The sequence below is a fragment of the Anopheles aquasalis genome, chromosome 3 (assembly GCF_943734665.1).
Source record: "Anopheles aquasalis chromosome 3, idAnoAquaMG_Q_19, whole genome shotgun sequence".
Classification (NCBI taxonomy): domain Eukaryota; kingdom Metazoa; phylum Arthropoda; class Insecta; order Diptera; family Culicidae; genus Anopheles; species Anopheles aquasalis.
The window spans coordinates 35,505,965-35,511,563 of record NC_064878.1 but is presented as its reverse complement, the minus strand read 5'-3'; the positions used below and the strand labels follow the sequence as shown (position 1 = coordinate 35,511,563).

The following is a 5,599-nucleotide window of genomic DNA, read 5'->3' as shown; positions in this document are numbered from 1 at the left end:
CACCACCACGACCATCGTTCATCGTCCACGTGACAAAATTAATGTTGGAAACTTTTAACGAACCCTAGACCGGTCCGGTCCGTCGTACGGTGCTCGCTCCCCCATGGCTTGCTTGGGTTGAGTTGTTGGCAGGATTAATAACGTCCAGGAGGTCGAGTCGAGTGTAGATGAAGCGACGACGTCGAGGGTGAGATCGAAATCGTATTCATGGCGTAGTCCCCCGAGAGAGCGAGAGAGAGGGTCCGACATCCGATAATGTTATCCGAGCCACGCACTTACGGCACAATACAAGTGACACACTTTTTGGCCTATCGTTGGCCTTGAGAAATTGATCTAGTTGCCTAGCATCACTAGGAGCAACAATGGAATGGAGTGCGTCTTGCGTGCGTCTCTATCAAAGTCACATCAGAGACCGGGATTAGGGGACGTCGCTGCTGCTGCTGCTGCTGTTTACTTTGTGGCAAGTGTCTACCACTTGCCCAGGAGTATGGCCGGTGTGGCATCACTGACGTGCGTAAGCGACGAGGCGTCACATTTATAATTCATTACCTCTATGCGTGGAAGCGGAAGGTGAAATCCAAAGCTTGGTGACAGAAAGGAATTGGGAGGACACTTTCGAAGAACCTTCACGTACCGCTACCGGGTGCCCTGGTCACAAACAGGCCAACTTTAATTAGTTCATCCTCCACCGTGCCCGGACGTCGCTTTTTTCGGGCCCCGTTTCCTGTGTTTGCGCTGAAAATGCCAGCATCCATTCCGGTTTTGCTCTGCATCATCTAGTAACCCGGGTCGACCCCTCTGTTATCGCCGCTTGCTTTGCTTGCTACGGGGACGATTGGATCCCAAGCGAGCAAGCGAGCGACAACGATATCATTCTGCTGATTTATAGACGTTCCGGGGGGATACGATCGCTACGATCGCATATTCAATACCGCGCACCACGCGGCCGCCGCCAAGGAAGCAGGCCAAAAAGCGCTAGGAACCGTACCAGGCACTGGGACGTCTTCAAGGCCAGTGTGGCTCTTCCATCTCCTCTCTCTCACTCTCTCTCCGTTTCCTCGATCGATCGGCGCACGAGAACGATCCACAAAAACTGCGCGTGGGCTTTATTTATTTTAGCTCGGCGGATGAATAAAGGAAAAATTTGTCCTGCCGCGTCGCGGTGCATAGTAGGCGGGAAGGAGGAAAGGTGTGACGCGTCCCAAGACGAATGACATGGGACGAAGATCGTCGCAGTCGCCGTTGCCGCCGCTGTTGTCTTTCGCCGGTTGCTTTTCGTTTGTTTCGTTCGCTTCGTTCACGCATCTTCCAGGCCACGCAAATTGTGTCCAAGCTGGGGCATCGCCGGGGCCCCGGCCTGTCTGGGACAGCGCGGAGATGCTGCGTTTATAATGAGACAGTATCGTACCGGCGATCGCATTCGTTTACAGTGTGCTCTGTGATGGTCGCGCCGATGATCGGTGGGGTGGGCCACTTCACTGTCGGACCAGCGCGTTGGCGGCGTGAAGCGATGCCACGGGACGGGATTATTAATTCATTCATAAACTTTCGAACTAATGATGCTTATCGGTACCGAGCGATCGTCTATCTTAATCAGAAGATCCCCACCCGCCATTCTCGACACGTCAGCCACCTTGCTGGCGAAGAGAAACTTGTGGTTTTTGGGGAACGAGAAGAGAAGACGAGACCACTTAAGACACGCGGCGGCGGTTGCATCGCTTGTTCCCTCAACTCTTTCCCTCACTGCGGAGAACATTCTACCGAAATGCCATTAAACAAACAAAAAAGAAAATGCCGCATCGTACCGGGAGGACGGAGACACCGACTACTCCGGTGGGGAAAAGATTAATGCAGACGTTCCCAGCCATATCGTAAATCTCATCTCATCTTCTCTCGTTCTTCCTCCACCGGCTGCACGAAGGTACGATCATCTACGCACAGTCAGCGATCGCGGGTCTTTGCTTTGTGGAGCCTACCGGATGTTGGTGTTACGATCGCGGCCATATTTTCGGGAGAACCTTGCTTTCGGCCGCCATCGCAGGTGTCATAAAATGTGTGAATTTTCGGTTGAACCCATTAGGAACTCCCGGACCGGATGAAGGGTATAGGGCAGTTCGATTTATGATGCTGCAACTGACCGCTCCCGGGGGCCAATTTGACGAGTGCGCCCAGGACAAGCTTCCTATTTACGCCACTGAAAAGCTGATCGAACGATGCTTTATGTTGGTTTTCCTGGCATTAACACCTCATTTCAATAGATTAACACTGCGAGAGCGTGAACCTTTTCCCTCAAACACACAAATGATCACATTGACGAAGATGCCGTGCCTGTACTGATGAGTTTTCTCCACTTTGCCTTTTACAGAACCATGCCCCGGTCAGCGCATAATGACGATGGAACCACACAACACCTACTACCACCATGCGCTTGGAAGATATTGACCGATGCGAGCGAGCGAGCAGTTAGACGAAATGCTACAATTCGACAGCGACAGGATATACCACGGAATTTGCTACACAACAGTCCGGGCAATGTGCAAAGGGAGGGAAGGACAACATGAAGTATCATTTTGAACAAAAAGGATACGTTTGCTGCGTGCGTATCAGACAACAACTTAACAACAACGCGTATCAAGATGCTACAGAGTCGGTGACAGATTTCGAACGATGTGGATAATGGACTGCATCGTCAAGCATCAGGAGCGAGACTTGTTGCATGTTTCATAATGCAGAAATCATCGGGACCGGTATGCCGGGGAGTCTGGCCCACCATCTGGCCTGATCTGCAGTGAACAGAATCGATCGAAAAGACGAAGAGGAATATGGAATACCTACTACAAGTAAACTAACTAACAATTCGTTGAGAAACGCATTTGTAATCTGTGATAAAAAGTGGAAAAATGGAACACGATAAGGACAGATGATGATGGACAGCTGGATGGATCGCGACTAGCGTGAGGACGATCGATGGGCGATGTTCGAAGCAGCAAAACCCCGATCCCGATAGTAAATGTAATTGAGTAAACTACGATTTCGATAAATATGAGTGTAGCTTATGGGTGGGAGCGAGGGAAATGATAAAAGTAAGATGTAGGCAACGTATAGAACACACAACAGGAGCGTTAGCGAAAAAGAGTTAGGGAGATGATCAAGTATCTCAACTCGTCTCTGCGCGATCATATCTGGCTTGTTACACAGAGAGAAAGAGAGAGAGAGCTGCCACTGCAGAGCGCCAGTAACACATCGTAAGCACATTGTAAATAGAGGGAAATCCCAAGCAACAATCTGGTTGATAGCTGTGGATTCAAGGGAACTAGTGTTGAAATGGTAACAAAAAAGTGGAAACACTACCTTAGGAACGCCCTTCCTTCGACTTATCTTCGCCATCATGCGTGTAAATAGAAATGTAATCATTAATCCCCCGGTTTAGAGTAGCAGGCGAAGTAGCATGGGTGGCTTTGATGGATGTGTAAAAAAAGAAAAAGGGAAACAGGGAGGTGTTCATAGTGAACGTAACATTTTTCGATTTTCACTTCGATTCGTAACATCAACATTACAAAAACGCAAACCGCCACCCCAGCGTAAACGATAGTAAACCCTAGTAGTTCAATATACCTGGTAGGGAGGAAGTGGAGTGAGTATTTCTGTTGAACCCCAGCTCATGATCGCAGCTGCGCTACGTAAGCGTTAGAAATGTAAAATTATCTACTTTTATACAAATATGAAACTAGCGAAAATTCGGTCTTGACGACGATGGTCAGGACTCTAATGAACGATTTAAAAGTGGTGGCTCTATTCAGTAAAACCGAGAATAAGGGAGGGAGAAGCATAAAAACGGCGACCGGCATCATTCAATTGCGTTCGTTTTTGTGCCCATACATTTTGCGCAGAATATTTATTCACCACCATCACTTTCGTCGCCCCCGATTTGAGTCAGGGAAGTGAACCGGGAAAGAGAGAGATCTTGTAGCAGCAGCAACAACCAGTCAATAACGTCAATAACGTCACTGTATCCAAACTAAATTGCACCTGCAGCAGGCCGGTGGCCGGCCAAACAAACCTTTGCAAACGATTTCTAATCATCCAAAAAACCCTTAGTTGCCTCCCCCCCCCCACTATAGCATTATATCGGCTATCGCAAAGCACAAACACTCTACATACGCATCTGACCATCTCAAAATCACACTCCAGCACGTACCGGCTCCAGACCGCAATGAATGTCTCCTTGTCGCAAAGATGACTAGACGACATGGAACAAACGATTTTTTACACGCCAAGCATTAGTATCCGTCATTAGGGTGGGGGGAGGTGCAACACGTTTCTAAGCAACAAAACCATCAACCAGTATACACACATCCCACGACCCATTCACACCCCAAAAATTCAGCAAATTATATATATATACATATATGAACATATATTTAAAGGATGACGAAAATATAGAAAAATAGAAACGAAACTGATAAAAAATATTTGGCACACTGCGTGAAGCTGTTTGTTTGATTTTCGGTTACGCGTTTTTTCTTCTCCGAGCGATCGTGGTACCCGCGAGCGCTCGTTGCATACATTCAGGAGTTTATTCGAATCGAACGAAGCTGCGCGCTGCACTCGTTATTCTGCGTTGAGCGTTTAGTGGTTTTAATACCGAGTGCATGATCGTTTGAAGAGAACATACTTGGCAACAGAAAATAAAGAATGATTGCAACATTAGCTCTTTGAAAAACGGTTCACTTTCCTTTGCAATTGGCCATGGCCGAACGCTGTAGAAGTCATTTTCAATTAATACAATTTCTAGTACACGGAGCGCTAATTGAATACAGATCCGGGGGTCACATTGCGGCGATGGCGATGTTAATTTGGCGAAGAAGAGTTCACTTATCTGATCATTATTCTGCCGTTAGTGCGCGGTGCCTGCAGAATCGAGATACGTTAAACGATTCATCATAATTTAATAATGCTGAAAAGGGGGATAGATTTATCTTCCACATCATTTGCATTACCGCTTCATCTCGCGTGCGACAATTTGAAAATAAGGGATGACCCTCCTTTTGGCCTCCGAGAAGAATTCCCTTTTTAGCCACACACTCCACTGGTACTGGTGTCCTTCGAGATACGGCCGGTGGACGTAAACTAGGGTGTGCTAACGGGATAACAGTACGCTACCACTACCCTACACCCTACAGTATCGATTATCCAAGAGCCAGCGTAGGGCACAGCGCGTCCTAGAAAATCTGTAACTGAAATGTCATGATAAATAACGAAACAATAACCCATTTTATCTCCTTCCCATGATACCGAACCAGCCTTAGGGGTTAGGGAGCGTCAAGAGGAGATAGCCTTCCCCTTCCTATGGCAGGGCCTACTTTTGGGAACAAAAAGGGGCGAGTCCAATGGCACATCAATCCTTTCAGCAGGTCGCGCGTCTGGCGGCACCAAAAATAAGATGCAAAACCCCTCAGTCAAAAAGACCGCATCCCGCTGAAGCGCAACCGCTCCTCGGTTGCTGCTGTTCCGTTGATTACATGACTCCCGTTCGGATCGAGACGGAAGCGACGGGTGGATCCGAGGATTGGTGTATGCAAAATGATAAATTGCATTC

The 5,599-nt window shown here is 48.0% G+C and overlaps 1 protein-coding gene across 2 annotated transcripts in view; it reads left to right on the top strand.

The window, feature by feature from the left end:
• Positions 1–4,674, top strand: part of LOC126579060 (homeobox protein caupolican) — a 64,992-nt gene extending 60,318 nt beyond the window's left edge. For both annotated transcript variants that reach the window (XM_050242305.1, XM_050242304.1), the window contains one exon: positions 2,366–4,674. The gene's annotated coding sequence lies outside the window, so the exon portion shown is untranslated. The remainder of the gene's footprint in view (positions 1–2,365) is intronic.
• The last annotated feature ends 925 nt before the right edge of the window (positions 4,675–5,599 follow it).